At 39.9% G+C, this 26,201-nt stretch overlaps 1 pseudogene; it reads left to right on the top strand.

Annotated features, from left to right (window-relative positions):
• The first annotated feature begins 2,471 nt into the window (after positions 1–2,471).
• LOC111757369 (mitotic spindle assembly checkpoint protein MAD2A-like) lies at positions 2,472–19,029 on the top strand (annotated as a pseudogene).
• Positions 19,030–26,201: the final 7,172 nt, after the last annotated feature.

Below are 26,201 nucleotides of genomic sequence, written 5' to 3'. Positions count from 1 at the left end.
TATATATTTATTTATTGTTGTTATTTATTATTATTTTTTACAAGTATTAACACAGAAACAAGCAACATTCAGTTACAGTTTTTATGCCCTGCTAAATGAGCGGCCCCCCAAAATGCTTTGCAGACTCACAGTGAGCTTTGCAGCTACGAAGGACTGCAGAATCAAAAGCCTGGTTTACAGTTTTCCACTTGTCTTAATTATTTGAATATGTGGCAAACTTTTTGCCTCTACAATGAATGCCACATAACTCAATTTTCTAACTCAGTCTATTTTACTCAGTAAAAGTTTTCAGCCCTTTGAAACTTTATTACAAGTCCATTATTTTATGGTTTTGCTGTGGTTTTTTTAATTGACAACTCCAGTGTAATATAAAAAGAGATTCTAATCACTAGATCTAATTACCAGCAAAGCTAAGTACTGACATTATTCCATTTTACTTAAATGCGACTTTTAAAAATAATGACTCCCAGATGGACGGGAAGTTGCCATTTGAACAGCTGGGGCTGCAAGAAGCTTATGTCATTAAAGAAACCAGTTTTTTTTTAAAAGCTAAGTTTAATCCATGTTAACTTTCCAAATTGCTTTTTCAAACTCAATCTTAAAATATCAGGAAATATTTTTGGAATTCTGGGCCTTTGACTTTTTTATCAGCACTAATAGCTTTGCACAAGAAAAATAAAAATATGTCCATACTGGACACATCAGACTCCCATTACAATCTGGAGCAACTTAAATGTGAGTCACCAGAATTCATTGAGAAGTCTTATTACTTTGTATACACAAGTAGAGCAAAGTCCTGGGCCACCCAGTACCCTGTCCTAATTATTTGTTCATTCAACAGTCATTTATGATTGTGCTCAGTAGGTGTGAGACTTTAAATGTTTGCTGGACTGAAATGAATTAAGTGGATCTACTAAGACCAAGTGAATACGGAAAGTTCCTTAGGCCGGGCTTTGGAGCAGTCTCAGAAAACAGCAGAAGCCAGGCGTGGTGGTGTGCATCTGTAATCCTAGCATTTGGGAGGCTGAGGTAGGAGGACTATTGAGAGTTTTGAGCTTATCCTGGGCTAAATAGTGAGTTCAAGACCAGCCTGAACTATATAAGAAGACCTGTCTCAAACAACCAAAACCAAAAACCAGAGGCAGAAGGGAAGGATCTCTGCTGCTTATCTTTCAAGTGACAGACCTTCGGTTCAAACAGCCAGGGTACTCAGACTCAGAAAGTGGCATCTCTCAGATACTGAGGCAGCATGTGACATGTTAAGAATGCTCTCCTTGGGGCTGGGGATATAGCTCAGTGGCATAAGCGCCTGCCTTGCAAGCCTGTGGTCATGAGTTCGATTCCTGGTACCAGTAAAAAAAAAAAAAAAAAAAGAATGCTCTCCTTGAGTGGCAGTGCAGGCCTATAATCCCAGTATTCAGGAGGCTGAGACAGGAGGATTGCCCTGAGTTGGAGGCCAGCCTGGGCTACTCAGTGAGTCCAGGGCCAACCTGAACTACATAGCAAGACCTTTTACTGGGGCGAGGGTGGGGGCACATATTCCCCTTGGGGCTAGGGATATAGCTCAGAGGTACAGTGCTTGCCTAGCACACATGGGACCCCAGGTTCAATCTCTGGTTCCACCAAAGAAAGGAAATACAGCGATGTGATAGCACATAACTGTAATCCCAGCTCTTTGGGAGAGTCAAGAGAATCACAAATTCAGGCGCAGCGCCTGTCTCAAAAAAGAAAAGGGCTGGGAATGTAGCTCAGTGTCCCCTGGGTTTAGTTCCCAGCTTTGCAATGAAATGCTCTCCCCTTGTTTTCCCTTTTTTAAAATTCTTTTTAAAAAAAGATTTTATTTTTATTAATCCATGTTAGCAATATATAATGACCACATTTCCCATGGGGAGTTGATACATGTACAGAACACATCTTAGTTCTTTTTTCAACCCAGCAAATAGAGAGTAGGAGGGGCAGAGAAGGGGCCAGATACAAGATACAGGCCCCAGGCCACAGTCCCATGACTCATTCCTCTCAGCTGGGCCAACTCCTCAGCTTGCATGACCTCCCTATGCTGCTGTCAAATTATGATCATATCATAGACTAATTCCCTGATAAAGTTAGAGCCCTCAAGATCCAGTCAGCTTCTAGAAGCCCATCCTCTGGACTCAGTCTTTGGGGAACATTTTAGATCTAAACCGTAACAGGCCTTGTGCCAGTTAATTGTGATGGCCAGCTTGACTGGAATGAGGCAGCTGGTGATCTGACTGGACGGTGAGGGCACTGACTCCCAGGGGTTAGTGATAAGTTCATCACTAAGGGGCTGTGGAGGTGGGACCTCGCTGGAGAATGTAGGCTCTAAGGGAGTGGCCTTAGGGGACACTGTACTGTAGTTAGTCCCTGGACCCTTCTCCGGTTCTTTGCAACCCATTCTACTTCTCAGCCATCATGAGATGAGCAGCTTCCTGCCACCACGCCTTTCCGAAATGATGTCTCTGCCTTGGCACCAGCTGACCATGGACTGGACCTCTGGAAATGTAAGCCACAAATGTGAGCCTTACATTGTGAGCGTCAGGTATTTTGTCCCAGCAGTGGAGAAGCTGACCAATACAGGCCCCTGCTCCTATGCAAGGTAGACAGCAGAGGCACAAGCTGTGGCATTTGAACCCTTCATTTCACATTTAAAATCTCTAACGTGTGGGACCTCAGGAACCTTACTTACTATATAAACACCTTGCTGTACTGGTTAGGTAGTGCTGTGAAATAAATCACCTCAAAGCTGAATAATTTAATATAACTAGCACTTATCATTTTTGAGGGTTTTCTTTTTTGAGTGAGGGGTTGGGGAGCAGCTTTGCCAGGTACCTGTGCCTCAGGGTATCCCTTGAGCTTGAAGTCAAGGTTTGGCAGCCACTCTGTCTGAAGGCTTCACTAGGGTTGGAAGATCTGCTTTCCCAAATGGACCGATCGCAAGGAAGCAGACAGAAAACATCAGTCCTTGGTAGCTCTTAGCAGGAGGGCTTAGTTCCTTGCCAGGAAGGCCTCTACTTAGGTTGCCCGGGTGCTCAGGACGTGGCAGCTGGCTTCCTCCAGAGTGAACGACTGAGAGGGTAAGAAGAAGGTCCTGAGCCCTTTTCTGGCCTTGGCTCAGAACTCAGCTTGTCACTTCTGCCATATTGTGTTAGGAAGAAACAAGTCACTCACTCCAGTCCACACTCAAAGGAAAATAATTAAGTCCTAGCTCTTAATGAGAAGAGTACGAAAGATTTTCTGGACATATTTAAGGCCACCACAATGTCTTCTTCTGTAGAGTGGAGATAGACATGGTAATTCACAGAGGTAAGTAGGGTTAAAGGAGCTAAGGTACTTGCAGCATTGAGCAGCACAAGTCCTGCCTACAGAGAGCATTTCTAAGCTCCTGCCTACCATACTGCCCCGCAGCCACTCCTCTTACATGTTCCATCTCCCAGCTTTTCTGAACCAGTCGCCTCCCCTGAGCAGATTATGCAGACGTCTTTGTGCCTGGCTCCCTGCTCGCTCTCCTGGAAGGACCCCACTCCACATTCCCCAGCCCATGGGGGTCCTTCTCTCGGTGCCATCCAGCACGGCCCTGGGGTTCCTCCTCCTGCAGGTCTTCCTCCATGTCCCAGCAAAACCAGGGGCTTCTTCCTGAACGTGATCACTGGGAAACTCAGGCCTAGTTCTGGTGGTGCAACATGGTACTGGAACTGCCCATCTCTGTTGACATGAAAGGGGTTTCTTTTATTTAGCTTTCTAGTTTAAGCATAATTCTCGGAACACAGAGGGTGTTGGACAGATACTCTGTTGAACAAATGGATAAGCATCTAAAACTGTCAAGCATACTTTTAAAGAACAAGAGGAAAGAAGAATCACAGAAAAATCAACCAAAGCAATCAAGTGAATGGTAATTTTCTCTAGACAAGTCTGACCAAACAGTGGTATGGGATAACATCTACGTGAGATGCTCAGAACTCTGTTTTTTCTATTTATGTCTCCATCACTAATTAATATTAACTAATTTTAAAATGGTAAATTTACAAATCTGTAACATCACCAGCTCTAAGAACCTTGAAAGAAAATGAAGCCCATTCATTGAGACAACTTACAAGGGCAAGCATACAAAATTTCCCATATATTTAAGGTGTTTTCACAATAACTTGCTTAAAAGTTGAATTATTTCACTAGAAATGCCTTTAGATATAGTCAGTATAACAAGACACCAGAGATTTCTAAGTTTGCCTGGGAACACACTGATGGCCAAAAATGGAATTAGACTCAGACCAAATAAATCATTTTTAAAGTAGGCACACAGCAAATATTAACCTAGAATCTATTTTGCAGCAGTAGTACAGACACATGGCTGAGTCCCAACTTTGAGACTGACCGTTCAGATACAGAACAAAGGTAACACAGGAACAAGCAGAGACGTGAAATGTGAAAATGCTAGGTGTTGTTTGCATGTTAAAAAGAGATGCGTGAGCTGAACCAGGTGGCAGTATTCACCTGTATGTGATCCTACCAACTTGGGAAGCTGGGGCAGCCTGAGCACAATAATGAAAACATTTGTCAAAAAAAAAAAAAAAAAAAAAAAAAACAGCTGGAAGGGGCCAGGGATTTAGCTCAGCGGCACAAGTGCCTGCCTGGCAAGTGCAAGGTTGTGAGTTTGATCTCCAGTAACCCCACACACAACACACACACACACACACACACACACACACACACACACAAACCAGCAAAGACAGCTGGCAGTGTAGCTCAGTGGTAGAGTGCTTATCTTGATTTTAATCCCCAATACCACTAAAATCAAAAAATAAATAAACAAAAGTATTAGTAGTAATGGTAACATGACATGCCCTGGTCTACTGACAGGAAATACATAGTGAAATATATTTCTTCATGGTAGACTTGCTAAGTCCTTTTTGCACTTGACCCAATCTATAACTGGACACTATTCTACTCAACATGGCTTTCTTTCCATTTTTTGAAACAGATCTTCATAAAGAATCTTTGGGTAAGTGTCACAGTGTGTGCCTACAACCCCAGTACTCTGGGAGGCTGAGGCAGGAGGATCATAGCAAGTTCAAGCCCACCCTGGGAAACTTAGCAATTTAGTGAGATTTTAATTTTCTCAAAATTAAAAATAAGAAAAGGGCTGGGAATGTAGCTCAGTGTGAAGGCCCTGTATTCCAAACCCAGTACCACAAATAGTAATATAATTTGTGGTAGCTTTCAGGAGCCAAAATTAAACAGAATAAGTTGGACTCCTAGGCAGTGGGCTGGTATTTTGGGTGAAACCTGCCTGGTGTCCTCTCAAGCACTCCTTGTAGGCAGCCACCTATGTACTGCGCCTACTTCAAGGAAGCCCTGGCTGCCTGCGGAAGGTTGCAGTGCCTGCATGCATTTAGACACTAGTGTTCCTGCCAACGTTTGCCTGTGCAAAATAAATAGAGGCGCATTAGTGGGTCAGGCCGCTGCACCCTTCCAGACATATCTATGGCTGTGGGGATATAGGACTTTATTCTTAGGGGGCAGCAGCAGCTTCTGTGTCCCCAGCTCTGACTTACACAGTGTGTCAGTGTAAGTGTCTTATAAATAACATTTTTGCTTCTCACAGTTTTGGAGCCTGGGAAGTCTAAGATCAAAGAGCTGACAGATTCAGTGTCTGTCGAAGGTCCCTTTCTGGCTCATGGAGGACAGTGTCTGTGTCCCTCTCACCAGCCACTCAGGTCTTCATGGCCTGTTGCTAAGAACACAGGAGACCTTGTGCATACATGTGTATGTGTGTTGCTGGGCATTAAATCCTGGGTCCTCATATTGAGCTCTATTCCTAGCCCTTTTTATTTTTTGAGACAGGATCTTAGTAGGTTGCTAAATTTCCCACCCTGGGCTCAGACTTGTAATCATCCTGCTGCAGCCTCTCAGGGTGCTGAAACTGCAGGCATATGCTACCACACGTAGCTTGCAATAATTTTTATATTTACAAATGCTATATATAGCAAGATAGTCTTAGCTTTGTAAATGGGCTGTCTGTGTTTCTGTTTCTTTTTCATCCAGAGAGGAGGCTAACAGTTGACACACTAGGGTAGAATTTGAACTATTTAAGTTTCTGCATAATGTCTGCCAAGCTGACCTTCAGAGAAGTGGTACCACTCTACAATCCCACACTTTTTTTCCGATTTGAAAAGGAAATACACTTAGCCATTTTATTTTGGTTTTGATGGTTAATGCATTTTAATATATTTTCATGTAATTATCTGCAATTTACATTTCCTTTTCAGCAAATTATATGTGATTTTTAGTCACTAGGAGTTTGGCAGTAAAGTAATTTAGATGAACATATAATGATAATCTATAGTGCAGGTGAAGAAAAACAGTCTCTTTTAGAACCTTCTAAAGAAAGGTTCTACAGGGGGCTCCCATCTGTAATTCCAGCTACTCAGGAGGTGAAGCAGAAAGACTGAAATTTCCAGTTAGTCTGGGCATTTCAGTGACTTCTTAAAGCAAGAAATAAAAAGGACTGGGGTGCAGCTCGGTGGAAGAGCGTCTCAGTGTTCAGTACCCACTACTGAAAATCAACCAATGATTAAATATTCCATGAATCAATAAAATAAGTTTTAAAGCTGTCACAATAGTATAATGCTGTTTGACACAACTATGGAATGGTCCATTTCTTTGTCAAACAGTACATTACATATTTTAGGCCAAGTCACAAATGTATTTTTTTCTTTTCTTTTGGTAGGGTTAGGAACTGAATTTACATCTTCATGCATACTAACAAGCGGCAGCTCTACACTAAGCTACATCTCCTGTCCACTGAGCCACAATTTTTATCTTAAAAATTCCTAGTTACAGCTTCAGACTGGCTCTTACAAAATAAAACGCAATACATAGCACCATCTAGAGGTAAAAAGAAATATTGTACTTCTAGGTAATTTTTCACTTAGTTAAAAATGATTCTTTAGTCTTAAAAACCAAACTATTCAATATATTTTATATTCATAAAAATTGCCTGGGTAAACATTGTGTAACAGAATGTTAATAACTCTTTTTGAGTAAATTTGTTGTAGTAGTCATAAGAATTCTGAGATCCTATATGAATTTAAGTCTTTTTTTTATTTGGGGGCAATGATTTTCTAGGGGATCAACTCTTTTTTTCCTTTCTCTGAGAAAACTAATAACAGTATCTTAATTCTAATATTTAGGATCACTGACTACGTTTACCCAATTCTGTGACATATTGTGCATACAATGTGTCTTGTAGACACTAAATATACCCTTTACACTCAGGACTTTGTGGGCATAATGAAATTAACAGTACTAATGACAATTTCTCTGCCCTTAGACATTCAGTATGGCCCTGGGTTTTAACTTCAGGGGGAAAAGTGGGTAAAATGTGGATAACAGCAATAGAAAATTTTAGCTGTGGGGTTGGGGACTTAGCTCAGTGGCAGAAGCACCTGCTTGGGAAGTACCAGGTCTTGAGTTTGATCCCCAATATAAAAAGAAAATTCAGCTGTGATATCCTGAATCTACTTGAACTAGAAGAAAAATTTATGTAGAGATAGGACGTTTATGGATTCCTGGTCACTGTGAGCATAAAGATTATTACAACTTTGTTCCCACACCTATATTAGTGATATTTTCCTCACTTTTGTACTGAATTGCACTGAATTTACATCTTCACGCATACTAACCAGCCTCTTGGAACTCTCTTGGAATTGCTTGGTTGGTTCATTTTTGTATTACGAGGGTTCGAACCTAGGGACAACTGAGCTACACTCCCAGCCCTTTTTATTTTTACTTTACATTGAGATAGGGTCTCATTAAGTTGCCTAGCTTGGCCCCATATTTGCAATCCTCCTGCCTCAGCCTCGTAAGTAGCTGAGATTACAAGTGTGCTATCATACACAGCTACAGTATTTTAATCTACAGCCCCTAGTATGTTTCTTGTTCTTCCGCTTCATCATGTTTTGCCTGCCAATTAAATTTTAAGTAGAAGAGGTTTTGGCTTCGTTCTTTTTGGCAGGGAGACAAGGTCTAATTATGTCACTAAATAGCCCACGCTGTCTTGAATGTGGGCTCTTTCTGCCTGATTCTCTCAGACTGCTGGGATTATAGGTGTGCGCCACCATGTCTGGCTATGGGAAGAAATTTTGAGATCTCAAACCCAATTAAATTTTAAACTCTCCAAGTGAAATTGTGTCTTCTAATGTTCTTGAATCTACCCTTCCCCACTCCACAGATGTGCATACCACGAACATTTATGTGGACTAAGTGATGGCACCTCACTAGGAACCATGAGGATACAACTCCTCTGGCAAACGTGATGCACAAGGTACGATGTGGTAGAGACAAACATTCAACAATTTTGTGACATTGGCCAGGCGTGTTGGTGTGTGCCTGTGATCCCAGCACTCAGAAAGCTGAGGGAGGAGGATCGCTGAGAGTTCAAGGCCAGTCTGGGTTAAAAAGTGAGTTCCAGGCCAGCCTGATCTACATGGTGAAACCCTGCTTCAAGAAGACCACAAATGAACAACAACAACAAAAAAACAATTGTGACAAAATTCATGGAAAGGAGTTCCTCAGATCTAAGTTCACCCCTAAGTAATGTAACTTAAGGGTAAACTTCTTTTGAAAGAAAAACAACAAAATTCTTTCTGAAACTTCCTTGAATTTGTACGGTCTCTGATTTCTAATTCATATATTGGGAAGATTCTCCTGGAAGAATTATGTACTCATGTCTTGTTTATAGCAAAGAAGAGAAAAAGGGGCTGAGACTTTAGCTCAGCAGCATAAGCGCCCACCTGGCAAATGTGTGGTCATGAGTTCAATGCCGCAACTGATTGAAAAAAAAAAAAAAAAGAAGAGGAGAAAAAAGAAGTAAGATATTTTCTCAACCTTTTATTCTAAAAAATTTAAACATCTAGAAAAGTTGAAAGAATAGAAGAGTGAGAACTCTCTAACTCATAATATAGCTGGGCAAGATGGTACACTCCTATAATCCCTGCACTCAGGAGGCTGAGGCAGGAAAATTGCCAAAAATTCAAAGCTAGGCTGAGCTAACAGTGAGTTTAAGGCCAGCCTGAACTGCATAGTGAGACCCAGTCTCAAAAGCAAATAACGTCCAAAAAACCAATTGACTACATTTAACTTTTGTTAATTTTTTTACCTAACCATTATTTTTGAACCATTAAAAGCAAGTTGCACGTATCATGACATACTGCCCCTAAATACTGCCTCAAGCATTAAGAATGAGGATAGTGGTCTTTATAACTCCAATGTCTCTGTCACATCTAAAAATTATCAGGAATACCCTAATATCTAATATCCAGCTCAATTCCAAATGTCCATAATTGTCCCATAGATGTCCTTTATGGCTTTGGGGGGGGGTACTGGAAATTGAACCCTTTTTGGGTTCAATTTTTTGAAATTTTTGGGGGTTAGATATTTTATTTCAAGATAGGGAAAAGCAGAAGAATGCAGGTGAGAACATATAGGCTCACTGTGTTGCTCAGGCTTGCCTGGAACTTGTGATCCTCCTGCCCCAGCCTCCCAGGCTACTGGGACTACAGTTTTGTACCACTCTGTCTAGTTCATAGCGTTTTTTTTTTGTTAAGAAATCAGGATCAATCCCAGCACTTGGGAGACTGAGGCAGGAGGATCATTTCAAGTTTGAGACCATCCCGGGCTACAAAGTTAGCCCAAGGCCAGCCTGAACTGCATTCAATTTTGTTTGCAGCCAGAATTACGGTAAGAATTAAGCTCATGAACCAAGGCACAACTCTATGTATTGGCCATTTGTATTTCTTTTTCCAAGAAATGTCCATTCATTTCAGTTTTCCATATTTAATAGCATCTTTTATTTTGGAGTTTAATTTTTTTTTTTAGTTCTTTATATACTCTAGGTACTAGGCCACTGTCTGAGGAATAGATGGCAATAATTTTTTCCTATTTTCTAGGTTGTCTCTTCACTCTGTTAGTTGTTTTCCCTGCTGCGCAGCTTTTTAATTTGATTCCACTGTTGATTCTTGGTGTTAACCTTGTGCAGTTGGGGTTCTGTTCAGAAAGTCCTTTCCTACACCTATAACTTTTAAGAGTTGTACTTATTGTATATTCCAGCAGATTGTTTCCATTTTAGTAGTTAGACCTTTGACCTGTTTGATTTTGGTTTGGTTCACAGTGACAGATACGAGCTTAGACTCAATCTTCGGCATATGGACAGTCAGTTTCCCTTATACCATATGTTAACAGAGATTATCTTTCCTCCAGCATAAGTTTTTGTCCTCTTTGTCACAGATCAGATAGCTTAGAATGCTTATAATTGCTTCAGCATCCTTTATTCTGTCCCACATGTCTGGTTTTGTTGTTGTCTGTTTTGCCAAAATCATGCTGTTTCTATCACGTAGTGTTATAGCATCACAAAGTCTGAACATGTGATACCTCTTGCCTCACTTGTTATCCAGTGTTGTTCCTGTTACCCTAGGCCTCCTTTGGTTCTATATAAATTTGAGGGTTGTTTTTTCTAGTTCTACAAGGAATAGTATTCATGTTTTGATTGGGACTGCAGTGAATCTGTGTATCAGTTTTGAAGTATGGACATTTTGACTCTATTGGTTCCGCCTATCCAGGAACAGGAAATGTGTTTCTCTTTTCTGCTGTCCACATTGATCACTGTTTTCATAATGTTGCAGCTTCACTGTAGAGGTCTTTCACATCCTTAGTTAGGTTACTTCCTAGGTATTTAATTTTTCTTGATGCTATTGTGAAAAGTATCACTTCTCTAACTTCTTTCTTGGTGAGGTTATTATTGGTGTACAGAAATGCTATTGATTTTTGAGTGTGATTTTGTATCCTGCTACATTACTGAATTTGGTTATTAATTCTAAAAGATTTCTAGTGGAATGTTTTGAATCTTCTATTTAGATGGTCATGCCATCTGCAAATGATGATAATTTGCATTCTTCCTTTCCTATACATATCCCTTTTATTTGTTTCTCTTGCCTGGTTGCCTTGGCTAATGTTTCAAGAATTATATTGAACATAGTGGTGACAGCAGACATACTTGTGTTGATCCCTATTTTGAAGGGAAATTTTTCATCTTGCTATTTAATATGATGTTAGCTGTTGGTTTGTCATAAATGGCTTTTATGGTATTGAGATAAGGTCCTATATTCTTCAGGGTTTTTAATCACTAATCATTGTTGGTTTTTGTCAAAAGCTTTTTCTACATCAATTGAGATGATGGTGTGATTTTTGCCCTTGCTTCTGTTTATGTGATGTATTACATTTGCCGATTTGCATATGTTAAACCACCCCTGCAATCTTCAAGTGAATCTTATTTAGTCATGATGTATGATCTTCAGATGATTTATTGCATCCTGTTTGCCAGTGTCTTGTTGAGGATTTTTTTTTTAAGGATTTTTTGCATCATTGTTCATTAAAGAGATTGGCCTATAGTTCTCTTTTTTGGTTGGGTCATTTTCAGGTTTTAGAATCAGGGAAATGCTAGCTTTCAGGAATCACTTTGGGAGTACTCATTTCCTTTCTGTTTCATTAAATTTAATCTGTTTCAGTTTGAGAGTATTGGCACAAGACCTTCCCTGAAGTTCTTATAAAATTCAGCAGTGATAGGGTTTTTTAAAGTTATTTCTTCAATTTCACTGTCTGTTATTGTATTGTTAGGGTATTTATATTATCTTCATTCAGGCTTTGTAATTTATATGTATCTAGGAATCTACCCATTTCTTCTGAATTCTGAAAGTATTAGAGAACAGGGTCTCCAAGTAGTTACTAATAATCTAGATTTCAGTGGTATCTGTGATTTCACCTTTTTCATTTCTAATTGCATTGATTTGGTTCTCTTCATTTTTGGTAAGATTGGCTAGAGGTTTGCCTATTTTGTTTATATTTTCAAAGAATCAGGTCTTTAAGTCATTGTGGTTTTTTGTTTGTTTGTTTGTTTTTTGTACAGGATATTGAACTTACAACCTCATACTTGCCAGACAGGTGCTTATGCCACTGAGCTAAATCCTTGGCCCATATACATCACTTAATCTGTATGTTTTCCCCCAGTATTTGCAAAGTTTTCTGCTATTATTTCTATAAACAGTTCTTGGTGGTGTTTTCTGATTTTTCACTTATTCCAGTTCATCTTAATCTCATGTTATCTAGTAGCTATTGAACGCACTTATTATGTTCTCATTTTTAAGGTATCTCTGAGTAGTTTGTCTCTAAAAGCTTTCTTATCTTTTAATCCTGATATTCTGTCTCTTCACATTAGTAACTTCTGCTGCTCATTCTTTTAGTATAATTTTTAATCTTCTGGATTTCTATTTGGAACCTTTTCATGAACTGTAGTTCTTTGCTAAACCAGTCATTCATGTTTTGTATCATTTTATTTAGCTCAGTTGGCATTTTATTAGTATCTTTTTAAGCTCCCTGAGTTTTTATTACCTCTTTACTTGATTAGCTATATTTTCTGTGGGCCCGCTGAGCACCTCACTGATACATTCGATAACCTGTTATTATGTTATTATAATTTGGCTGTGTGCCTTTTGCTTTCTTCTCCCTCAGCGCCCCATGGGTTGGTTTTGGGAAGTTAGGAGTTTGGAAGGCATTTTCTTGTTGTCTTCTCATGTTTCTATTGTCTTTTGATTGTTTTGTACCCAGGCATGTAGTTGCTTATAATGGACAAATTGTGTTGCTAGTATGCAGATCTCTTTAGTCGACTTTCTGTCATGCACTTGGGGCCTGGCTATAGTTGTTTTTTCTTTTTTACCTCTGCCCCAAGATCTGATCACCTATATTAATTTGAGAAGGAGGGAGGCAGTGTAAATGACTCAGCAGTCAGTTCTGTGGGAATGGACTGCAGTATTATTGTCACAAAAGTAATCCAGGTATTGGCATAGAGAGAAAACCTATTAAAATCAACAATTATGTGACCAAGTAAATCAGTAACAGTAATATAATCCAAGACAAAGTGGACATTGACATAATCAGCCTTAACCTTAGAAAAGAGGCCTATAGTTATAATGTGAAAACTATAAGATATATAAGATAAACCAAATACCAACATACAAAAAAAAAAAAAAACCCTACTAAATGTGATAACTATATCTCCACTAAAGATAGAAAGGAATTCAACAGTGGTAACATAGCACAAACAATCTAAAGATTAATAAAGCTTAGTGGTTATAGTATTAAAGATAGAGCAGACTGGGAATGAGAAAATACAAAAATTTGGAAACAGTGGGAGATGAGGAGAGAAAAGTAAAACAAAGGATCTATTATGGAGAAGAGTATTTATGGAACTAGGTAAAGGTAACAAAAACTTCAATGAAAAGTAGAAGATAAAGGAAAAGAGGAAAAAATTATGGAGACTAAAAATAGAAAAAATAAAAGAAAACGATATAAAAAGAAAAAATTTAAAAGGAGTAAGAAAAAGAAGAAAAAATAGGATATGAGTAAAAAAAAATCGTGGTTTCTTTCTAGGATCTACAGTTTTAGAATGTAGCAAGTCTCAGTTTTCTCCGCATAGCCTCCTACTCTGTGGGTTCATGAGGTGAGCTCCCCACTCCAGAGGCCCCTCTGTTTATCCCAGGTTGTGGCCATATCCGTGCTAAAAGAGGTCCTTACTCATGATGGTAGACGGGACAGGAAATCAGACCTCAGATCTGTGCTGGGTGCAGGCAGCCAGCAAAGGTTTAAGTACTTAATGCTAGGAGGCACCTTTAAACCAGCTGTCACTGAGTGCTTGGCTTCCCATTGTGGGGCCTACGTGCTTCCCAGCCTGAGTTTAAACTTCTCAGGAGATCTTTTTCCTAGTCCGTTCCCGGCCCATGGCTATCTCCCATCCAGTCACTGTGGGAGAGAAACACTGGGGCCACGAAGTGAAGTCCTTTATCAGTTGTTCTAAACCCGACTTAAATTTTCAACCCCTTCCCAAAATCACTGGTCATATGGTGAGTACCCACACTTGAATCCTTCGTCAGTTGCCTCCTGTGTGGAAGGAGTCTTTTTGGAGCAAAACCCCATGCTACTTTTGCAGTTCACAAGGTTGTAAACTCCACTGTTGTTTCTCCCTGGACCTCCCAATCCTGCATGCTTGTCTTGTTTCTGGGCAGCCCAGTTCTCCTCTTGAGCTACCAGAGACAGGAAGCTACCAAACTATTTGCATTTTTTATATGCATTGTGGACCATATTTCCAATTCTGTGTAGCTTCTATTTTTTTTCTGTAAACTCCTTCCTGATTCACAGAGATTTGTTTCTCATTTTTACCTCTGAGAAGTTATTTTCCAGTGCCTGGATTTCCAATCTCAGAGAAGCTGAATTTTGCTTCCAATCACCACTCTGCCATGTTCTTTCTCTCTGTTTTTAATTATTATAAATAGTTTAAACATTACGAGAGTTTCCCACTTTTCTGGGATGTATCAAATTTGGATATTGAAATAAGAGGAGCCAATATCAAATATCAGATCTAGTACCCACAGGATTTTGAGGACCCTGAATCACATAGAGGGATCATATACAGAAATCAGTACAACAAGTAATAGCACCTGTAGGGAGGCGCTGAAGATAGAGATTGATCACATATGTGGGCTAAAGCAAGGCCAGCCCAGAAAAAAACAGAAAGACCAAAACAAGCTATGAAAACAAATTGTTCCAGCACCAAGAAAGTAAGGGGCCCAGGCCTGCCAAGCAATGGGTGGCTAGGCAGAGGGACTGAAATTGACATCATCTTTCCCAGTATATACATAAAGGTGCTACAGTGGTTGAGCAGTTCCTTTCCTTCCCCGCCCCTTCCTCTCCCCATTAGGAGAGTAAGGGCTCCACCTGACCCCAGCTTTGTCTTTTTCTCATCCTCTCACTGGTCCTTAACCTCAAGAATCTCAGGAGCCACACTGGGTTGCAGCATATGACACCAGAACATGGATGGGGTAGGAGACTGAGGGCGAGGGGACACTTCTCATGTGTGTACACCTAGGGGGAGAAGTGCATGCATTGGTATAGACCAATAGTCATCACTGAGGGGCTGGGGATTTAGCTCAGCGGCATAAGTGCCTGCCTTGCAAGCAGGCGGTCATGAGTTTGATCCCCAGTACCGATAAAAAGGAAAAAAACAAAAACAAAAATAGTCATCACTGGAGTGTATTGATATGGGCTTCATCAGGTATAAAGAGTGGGGCATTGAAACTCCCTTATTCTCTAGGGCCAGTTATAAATGGGCCTGAGAGAGACCCCCTCCTCTGAAAAGAGAAAAAAAAGAAGTATATTGATTGTCTATGGGACAAACTTATCTAAAAGAATCACAAATGTATAAGGACCTGTTTGTTGTATGCTTGATTCTAGTATTTACATTCCTTCTGTGGATCTGGATGAGACAGGGTCTTAATAACCTTAAGCTTCTTGAGACAACCACAAGGGAACTGGCTCTAGGCACTGTTTCAGAATCAGGTCCTGAGCAAGGAAAAGGTGACAGCATGCCCCCCACCCCCATAACCTTGTGTGTCTTTTTCGTTTTTTATTGGTACCAGGGATTGAATTCACGACCTCATACTTGCAAGGCAGACGCTTATGCCGCTGAGCTAAATCCCCAGCCCCTGTTTAGACCTTTATATTTTGAAATCTTTTTAGTTTTCCATGAGAGAAAATATTTTTTTTTGTCTTTCTGAGACAATCTTACTATGCGGTTCAGGCTGGACTTGAACTCACTTTGTAGCCAAGGCTGGCATCAAACACAGCAATCCTGCTGTCTCTGGCTCCTGAGTGCTGGGATTACAGGTGTGCATCACCACAGCCAGTCCTGGAAAAGTAACTTAAACCTGAACCCATAGAAATTCTTACCAGTACCTTCCCCTAAACTACTACACATCTATTGAAAAGAGAAATTTTCAGTCACTTGTATGTGTGTTACTAGTTTGTATGAAATAACCAGTAGTTTTTTTTTAAAGCTAGTATTTATAAGACTAAAAATTTCTGTTTATGTTATCTATCCCACTTCCCCCACTGAGAAAGTAAGGAGGCACTTTCCTGGGGTGAGGTGCAGCCAGCAAGGTCCAGATTGGCATGTCTACTGAGTTTCCTGAGGTGTTGGTGGCAGCCTCATCCACTAGGATAGATTTGCCTGTTGGAAAGTCAGCCCCAATTATGCAGATACTATTTTTTCCAGTCATTCTGTGATCCTTAAGACATTAACCTTTACTGAAATTTTCAGTAAGAGCAATAAAGTATTTTTTTCAAATTAACATTGCTATGGTTTGGATATGGTTGTGTGTCCTCCAAAGTGTTTATGTGTTGATGTCTTGGTCCCCTCTGGGAGGTCTTTGTGTCAGCAGAGGTATGCCCTGGAAAGAGAAAGAGTTGCAGTAGGATTCCTTGGTAGTTCTCCCAAGAAGAGAACAAGAGCAAGGCTGGCCCCACCCAGCTTTCTCCCGCTTCCTGGTTGGAAATGGGATTTTTTTTTTTCCTCCTGGAATTTCCATCTTTCATTGCCAAATTCCTGTTAGATGACTCTGCCAAGCACTCTGACGGTGCTCTCATTGTTTGGACTTTCAGTATCCTAAACTATGAGCTAAATAAGCCTTTTACTTTATAAGTAGCCTGCTGCAAATATTTTGCTATAAAATGAAAGACGAACTAACACGCATCTTCAGAAATATTTTGAGTGTAGAGAACACAAACCATTGAAGGATTAAATTTCCTTAATAATCATGTGAAAAGTCATCAGCATTTTTTAGCAAAGCTAAAATTTCAATAAAAAATGACTTTTTTGTCTGCTAGACTAGAATATAAATATCTTAGTAACGGTAGCTTTGTCTATGCAGATCATTACTCTATCCACTGTGTCAGTGTATAGTAGGTATTGGCAAACACTAACAAATGGATATGTTGGATGCTTCAACTCCTGAGAGTTACTGGTCTCTGGGAAGACAAGAGTCCACCAGCAGAACACTTAGTCTATCCAAGCCATGAAGTGAGTGCTTTTGGATGCAGATAGGTGGAATTCAACACAGAGCCAGCAATCAAATAGAAACAGTGTATCTAAAATAGAACCCATAGGAGTTGAAGACAAAAACACAGTGAAAAGCAGGTGGCTTAGATTCTCAGCCTGCATACTCTGCCACACTGCTGCTTCTCATCCAGCCTTCAACCACAGAACTATGAGGACTCTCCTATGGCCAGAGCAGAGGAAAAAAATAAAATCCCAAACTTACTAGGTGGAAGGATTTGTTACCAGATATTGAGTTATTTTGGAACATTAATAGATAACTAAGGCTGCTCTCTGGTATAAAAATAAATGGACCAATGGAGCAAAGTAGCCTATAGAGATATTTGCTGTAATATGGAGGTGGTATTATGAATCAGTGTGAAAGGGATATAAATAATAATGGGAAATAGCTGTCCATATTGGAATAAATTTAGATCCACACTTCGCACCTAAACACAAATTATCTTTAGAGTAACTAAAAGCCTAACTATGGAAAATCAATAGGCCATGCTACAGTGAAATTTAGTGACACAGTTCATTTGACATTATGTCAAATGAATTAAGCTTCACAAGGACAAATGCTTAATTTTTCTATTTATATGAGGTAACTAGAGTAGTCAGATTCATAGAGGCAGAAACAGAATGGTGGTTGGCAGGGGCAAAGGAGGTAGGGGAAGTAGGGGATTATTTTGTGAGTACACATTCAGCATAAGAGAAGTTGAAAGCGTTCTGGAGATAGATGGTGGTGATGGTTGCACAATAATGTGATGTATGTAATGGCACTGAATTGTGGCACTTAAATGAGATTAAAATGGTAAATTTTATGTTACATATATTTTAACATTGTTTTTTAAAATTCTTAGAAGATAATGTGTATTAAGTCTTCCATTTCAGTAAAGTAGCACAGTCAATTATACAGACAGTGCCTCCCACTTATAACTAAAAATGCTCAATAAACATGTTAAATATTCATGATCTCCAGGCCAAATATAAACACAAAAATAGAACTCAGCTTGGACTGCAAGAAAAAGTGTTTTGGTGCTTTGAGGTTTAAAAAGGGAAATAAAAATACATTTTTATACCTGAAACTTTAGCCATCATATGGTGTCTTGATTACTTTTCTCATTATTGAGACAAAATATCCAATATCCAAAGTTAAAGAAAGGCTTAATTGGTTCATAGTTTGTAGAGGTTTCAGTTCATAGTTGGCTGGCTCCAAGGCAGGGTGGGAAGGCAGAAGGGCATGGCAGATGAGAAACAGTTCATGGGAGGCAGAAGGCAGCCAGTGACAAATGACAAGGTAACCTAGGTTTTCCCTTATATCATAAACAGGTTATTATTAGGGTGGGTAGCACTCATCAGGGTGGGGGACCCTTGATCCTACCTACAATTATGTCAGACCAATCAGTGGACTAATTTAGTAACCACACTCCCTTGGTCTTAGCATCACGAACTCTAGATCCAGCATCTCTGAAAAGCCCCACCTATGACTGCATGAGTCTCTGTTACTGTCTGTAGCACGAAGTGCCTTCCTCTGTGTCCAGCCTTGGCATTGCCACTGTCTTGGGAACAGGGCATGCCTTTGTCTTGGACTGTGTGAAAATCATGGCCAGCTTCCCATCTGGCATCAGCAGCATTTTGTATCAGCATGGCCTATATCCATTTGAAGCCTGACTCACATGCAGAAATATCAACTCACCCTGCTTATAACTACAGATCCCAGTTTTGTAAAAAGTAATAATGTGGTACAACTAAAAGATTGGCTCTCCAAGGATTCAGTTCAGAAACTGGTAGAGGTCATCACAAATAGTGAAAGTGGTGAGATCCTTAAAAGAGAGCAGTGTGAAACTGTGACTGACAGGCTGCAAAAGATGGGTTCATGTGATCTCCTGATTTATACAAAGATTTGGTGGTACCAAAATAATGAGAAGAATCAGAACCCCCATTCATTACCAATTCTAAGGAAATGCTTCATCTTTGTCACCACAATCCACAAAGTCAACAGTAGGGTGGCCTAGAAAATCCCCATCAGTGATTAATGATGAGGTGAAGAAAGTAATGGAATTAAAATCTGCAAGTGAGGTTTTCCTGAAACCAAGTCATCTACTATGGCTATGTTATTTTACTGGTTAATTTTTAGATGGGCAAAAACCAATATTATGCTTTAATGAACTGTGCATAATAGTTCCATTTTTTGGCTTCTGTTTGGCTTACCAGAGGACTAACATAATGAGAAGACTCCACATTTCTCTAGAGGAATCAGCAGATCTCAGCCACATTTTCCTGTGAACTCCTTTGAAGATGGCAATCGTAGATTGGAAATTTTTTGCTAATGAGCCACATTTCCTAGGTCAAACAGTGAGCTTGATTCCAAATATGGGTAGAGAAATATTTAAATATAATACAGAGAACAAAGTCTGAACATCTTTTGTTTACATCCTGAAAGTAACTAAGCATTACTTTATTGGATCTTTTTGCCATTATTTCATTGTATAGCTCTAATACTGAAAAATTTTCTAATTATTTTATTTGATTTTAACATATAACTTGAAACTGTAAGGCAGGTTGCAGCAGCCCAGGATGGGAGCTACCGGCATTTACTGGGACCCACGCCACACTGGGACCTGGTATGCCAGGAAACCAAGCGATCACTCCGTTCCCTGGGGAGCGGCTGTGAGCGTGGCAGGCTGCGATGGCCCAGGACAGGAACCACCAGCGTTTACTGGGATCCGTGCCCTGATGGGACCTGGTACGCTGGGAAACCAAGCAACCCTTCCCCTCCCTAGACAATATGATAGATAGTGAAGATCTCAGGTCGTCTAGCTTTGAAATTTATCTCTTACATTGCTTTCTTATGTCCTATTTTGTTCTGTTTTGTGGTGTTTAATGTTACCCCCTTTGAAATTAAAAAAAAAACTATTAGGCAATAGATAACTGTACTGTTCAATTACTGAAATACATTGTGTTGGTTTATAATATTAAGGTTTCCATGCCAGAGCAAAAATAAGTTAAATCTGTATGTTTTAAACATAAGTAAATAAAAAAGAATCAATGTATATCATGTATAGGTACAAATTCTCTATGATGAATGTGATCAGCATGTAAAATGTACCAATCAACATAATTAATTAAAAAAATAAGAAATAAACAGGGGTTGGGAGACTGAACTTGGTAAAGCAGTTGAGCTCCACGACTGCCCTGAAGAAATAGCTGGTATAGACTTGCTCCCGCACAGTAAACAGCAAGATAGCTGGAAGAAAAAGAAGCAACTGTTTCAGATACTGTGAAAACAGGCAAGGAAAGATTGTGATCTCTGAGAAAAGGAAAACAAATAAGATAAGCCTTATATTTGCCGCCAGCTTCCTACCAGGTGGCTATTTTGACTTTCCAGCAAAGGAAGGAAAAATCAGGCAAACCACTGTGGTTTTGCTCTATTGAGGACACACAGATTAGATTTCTGGGAGATAAGAGAGTTGGAAGTTGAGGTGCAAAGGACCAGGGAGGGGACAGTTCTACAAGGAAAGAGTTCCAAAATCTGTACCAGAGCTGAATAACAATTTACACATGCAGAAAACAAAACTTCAGGTTAGGCAAAGACAGTCAGAAGCTTATACTAAACAATTTGCAGAGTATACTGAGAACTAAGAGATGTTAAATTTTTACTCAGCTAGAGGAGAAACCTCACTGGAAACATAGAACAATCATAAAAAGTTTATTAAAGCTAAACCAGCCCTGTTACAGTAAAGACTATTCTAGACATCCTCTAAAAGATATTAAAAATAATCCTTGAAGCTGAGCATAATGGTATACACTTATAATTCCCAGCGTTCTGGGAAGCTGAGGTAGGAAGATCCCAAATTCAAACCCAGCCTTGGCAACTTAGCAACTTGAGACCCCTGACTGAAAATATTCTTTAAATATTTAAAGTGAGTGGGGGTGGATAGGACAGGTCAGTGCAAAAGCTGGGGCTCAATCCCTAATATCACCAGCAAAAAAAAAAAAAAAAAGTTTCACTGAAATGCTTTTGAAATTTCCAGACATGATTATACTGAAAGAACATTTCTTCTCCCTGCATTACAAAATCTTCTTCTATTAACATATATTGGGATTGCCTTTTTCAATCACTCTTCTTTGTTGGTAGGATATCTCTCCCTCCCACTTACAGTGGGAAGTATGCAATTAATAATGATCAGAACAGTGGTTCCCAAAAGTGGTCCAGACATGAGCATCATCTGGGACTTATTAGCAATGCCAATTCCTGGGCTGTATCCACATCTACTGAATCAGAAACTAGGACTGGATCCCAGTCTGTGTTTTACCAAGCCATCCAGGTAATTCTGGTGTGCTTTCAAGTTTAAGAACCACTGAATTAGAAAAACAATGAATGTATTTATCAGTGGATATCTACATCATGAGTCTATATCTTTCTAGGGAAATTTTTGGGAAGATTGAAAAAAAAAAAGCTGTGTGAGGTGGTACACACCTGTAATCTCAGCACTTGGGAAGCTGAGGCAAAAAAGACCTCAAGTTTGAGGTCAGAACTACACAGGAAGACCCTGTCTCAAAAAACAAAAATTAGAAAATTAAAGAACTTCAAACAAATAGATCAACTGTTGTCACCACTGGTCCTTACTTTAGTGATGATAAAGGAAATTAAAACTAAATCAACAGTGTGAATATATAAGCCAAAGCTTTCATTGGAAAGTAGGAAAGAAGGTAAGAAAGAGACTCCAGCTTAAGTAGCTATAAGGACAGTCTGAAGACTGGTGCACTAGTGAAGAAAGGGACCACACATATGGAGTGTTTATAGTGAGCCAAAGTCTGGTCAGTCATCACATCCTTGTTTCATACTTTGCGGCTTGAGAAACAATGGTTGCATGAACAGAATCCTTCTGACTTGAGAAATTTCAGCCATGTGAGCCCTTCCTGGAATTCAAGGTGATGGCAAGTTTAAGGCGGTGGGGGCTTCTGGGCATTGCTGAATGTCCCTGTAAATCTCTTATCCTGGTGCCCTCATGCCCAAAGAGGGATGAAATAGACTGGGTCAATTTAGGGCCAATAAATCTTGTTTTGCCAATTTTTAGGCAAACACTCCCTAAACGATTAACATGTCTATATGCAGAGCTGAGAAAGATCTGACCACAATAAGTATTTATTTATAAATATTTTCCTGTTTCTTCAAGCTTTGGTCTACTGTAGTTATTTACTGGGCAAGTGAAGTGTTGTGGGTTGTAGCAAAAACCACTTTTAAGTTCCTACCTTAGAAGACAACACAAATTTTGCTTTTAATGAATAACAGATTCAGGGCCCATGAGTTTGTCTTCTGTCCCTGTCTGTCCTATGTCAAGACTATGTCACTGGGACATGCAAAAATAGCCCATTTGAGCCTCTCAGATGATGTGCATGGCCGCTTTCACTATTAGAAGTTGTTTGCTCTTTCTTTGTGCTACGACTATAACAAGAAGCAGAAAGGGAAGAAGAGAATAGAGAGGACGATTTCCTTTCTTTCCTTTAAAAAAAAAAAGGTGTTTCCATAAGCTTGAATATCACATAGTTTCTCTTATATGAGAAACTCAATATATAAATCACGTGTAAAATAACAGATAGGAAATAGGAAACTTTTTTTAATCTAGTATGGACAATTTATTTAAAAGTTTAATACAATTGTTTTCTGGGTTTTATATTTTTTTTGGCCTATTAGCCTGGCTACTAATCAGTATTGTGATAATTAAAACTTTCTAAGGACTTAAAAGATAGATAAATGATCTAATGCTAGCAAAAGAGACAGTAGAGAAGGGGGAAATAAAGAATTGAGATATGTTATGTACTGTTGGAGACCAGGAAATATGAAAAATTATTTTACTATCCTAGGGAGCAGGCTAAAGGATTGGGGACCTGTTGTCTTGAGGTCGATGTGACCCTGCTTTAGGTACAGAAGTATGTGGAAGGCTGCATGCTTCCTGGTTGCGTAGAGAAAACTTGTAACCACAGATTGGAAAAGCACTTGTTCTCCATTTCTTTGCCTCCCATTTATTACATATAGGAGACAATTTGAGCAGCTCCCCTTGAATACTGAACAATTGCTTAATTAAATAAAGTCTTAGTTAAATTGAGTCTTGTTTCCATGCAGTGATATGTCCAGAACTGGCTATGGTATTTCCTTCTCCCTTTTCTCTTCTCTCAACTGGTTATGAGCAATGCAAATAAGGATAGCCAAGGTACTGACATATAATTTTTAAGGACAACTGGTATCTTCCTGTTTCTTCAAATTGTGTTCCCTTTTTAACGGTCGAACATAACGGGATGCCAGAGCCACTCAGCTCTAGGAATGTCAACTGGGTGTGAACCTCAAAGTAATAGGTTGTAACTCCCTAAGGCACAAAAGTTTACATATCAGAAACTGAAGCAACAAAGCCTCCTAAAATCACTCAAATGCTACCCCAATAGAGTTATGCAGATTGGTTCTTCTGTTTATCATGTACCTTGCATATTGCAAAGATGCTTCTCTCTACACCTGGCTACCCAGCTCAGGTTACTCACACAGCTCCTGCCATCCTCCCTGTCACTCATCCTTGAACCATTCCCTTCTTCACAAGATAATAAATTCTGGGAGAGGCCTTGGATCAAAGCCTTTGTTGGTATAACCTCACTCAGATTGGATTGAGGACCCTTGGCTGCCCATAACTTTGAATATGTCTTAATGTCTTTACTCTCACCATGGGTTGCATTGGAGGTAGTGGGTTGAAATTAACTCACTGGAATTCCAATAATATTTCTATGGGATTACAAACATAACTCCTGATTATGAAGTGGACTGGAAAAAGGATAACAATAATTGGATTACAATATATAATAATTGTATTACAACATTATAAATTATTATTTGGATTATAATATTTGGACTTCAATACTACAGTTGCTGCTCCTTGAAAAGTACACTACCTCTTCCTCTGTGCTTTTTGCTAATAAAAATGGGTCAACCACAGAGATTGGTGAGCCTGTCCACTACAGGCAGGTTTCTCCTGGTCCCTTTGTTCCTTGAATGTTGTCCTTTGTCTTTCTTTATTCCCCCCTTTATTTCCCACGGATCTCATCACTTCCCAGCAATTGGTGCCTGAAACAGGGACTTGAGACTTGGAGGGGAAGGCCCACCAGAGTGGGAAGGAGCAACACAGATGTTGCAGAATTCCATAGTACAATTTTGCAGTTGGCCAAAAAGTGAAAATAAGGAGTAGCACTGTGCAAACTTTTTCTAACCAAGATAATGGGGAAGAATTTTCAGTACAGGAGCAAAGATATGTGCAGTTGCTGCATGTATTGTTGCAACAGGTCAGTAACCATTGTCTTTTCAAAAATGCTGCAAGATATTATCAAGTATAACCTACGAGTCCTGCAGACAGGAACTTTGGATGTGGAGAATTGGGATAGAGTAGGTGAAAATTCAAGAAGGGCCCATGTGGGACTGGAGATTCAGCTCAGTGGCTCAAACATTTGCCTGATAAGCATGAGGTTGTGAGTTTAATCCTCACTACCAAAAAAAAAAAAAAAAAAAAAAAAGAGCCAAAAACAAAAAACCGTTGAGAAGGAGAAACAGAAGGAGAAGGGCCCATGCTAGGGGGAGAACAGATTGCCCTGCACGCCTTTTCTCCATGGAGTTTGGTGAAATCCATACTGGAAACTGTGCTGCAACAGTTGACACAACTGCTACTGCTCCCCGTGATGAGAGAAAAGGGAAAGATCAGGAGAAAAGTAGAGAGACTCTTTCTTGGCCCATACCTCCAAAACTTTTGGAGGCTTGAGAGGCCATCAGTGCTTATCAAGGTATCAGCAGCTTGTTTGATAAGCTACAATGGCTAGGGACCCCTTTAGGCCCTGTCGCTTCCCTACTATAATTCCCAACAAATGACACATGGACATCATGGGATAAAGTACAAGTTTTTGACAGAGTTAAAATAAAGTGTAATAAATAGTGGAGTCCAGGACTCTTTACACTGGAACTCTTGGAGTCAAGTTTGGGAACCCTATGTATGGCCCCATGAGATACCTCGCCTGTTATTGTCTATCAGCAGGTTAACATCTTCATTTTGATGTGCAGCTAGAAGAGCTTGCAGTCAAACAGGCAGACAGAAATAGGGCAGCAAGAAGATGAGAAATCATGGGGGATATGCTGCCAGGTATGGGACTTTATGCAGACCTTGTGCAACAAGTGATCTATCCTAATAAAGCATATGACCAGATCAATTTGATGACGAAACCAGCATGGGCTGCAATTCCCAAAGAGGGCACACCAGTCCGGTGTCTTTCATTTTTTGTTTTGTTTTGTTTTTAAGGAAGGAAAGGTTAATTTAGCTCACGGTTTGTAGAGGTTTCATTTCATAGCTGATTGGCACCAAGGCAGGCTGACATGGCAGAAGGGCATCCAACATAGAGCAGGCAGGCAGAAGGTGGCAAGCAGCAAGCTGTAAGTAACAGGCAGCCAGCCCTAAGAATGGCTGCTGATTATTATTGATCTAAAAGACTGCTTTTTCACAATTCCTGTACATCCCTGATTGTCAATGTTTTGCTTTCGCTACATAGTATCAATTTTTTTTTTTTTTTTGGTGGTCTTTTTCCTTTTTATCGGTACTGGGGATCGAACTCACGACTGCCTGCTTGCAAGGCAGGTGCCTATGCCGCTGAGCTAAATCCCCAGCCCCCCTAGTATCAATTTTAAGGAACCTGTTCGTCAGTGGACATTTTTGCCTCAAGGGATGATGAGTAGCCCCATGCTAGGCCAGCATTTTGTAATACCCTCAGGACCAAGCCATAGTGCAGTGTGCACATCTTCCCTTAAAAATGCAATTACAGAAGCAAACAGAGAGTATGATTACCTCCACAAGCATAATTAGATCTTGCTACCTTTATCTTAAATATTTTGAACCTGCTTGCAGAATGTAAATACACTCCATCAGAACTTCAATGGAAAAGGACAAATCAATGAGTATGTCTAGAGCACAAGTCCTGTGGAAAGACATCAAAACAGGAGAGTGGGACGGCCCAGTGCAGTAACATGGGGATGTATGTATGCTTGTGTATTAATAGGTCATGGAACACTAGGTAGGTGCCATCCTGGAACATGCAGCCATCAAGAGAGGAGGTCTCCAGATTCATGGTGGAGTCTGCTGCCCCCAGACCTATTTTGGATTCCACACTGGACTGATTATGTTAATAC

Source organism: Cavia porcellus, unplaced genomic scaffold (genome assembly GCF_034190915.1).
Source record: "Cavia porcellus strain 051 isolate PalLab524CR breed Dunkin Hartley unplaced genomic scaffold, mCavPor4.1 scaffold_1, whole genome shotgun sequence".
Lineage (NCBI taxonomy): Eukaryota > Metazoa > Chordata > Mammalia > Rodentia > Caviidae > Cavia > Cavia porcellus.
This window is presented reverse-complemented; position numbering and strand designations above follow the sequence as displayed.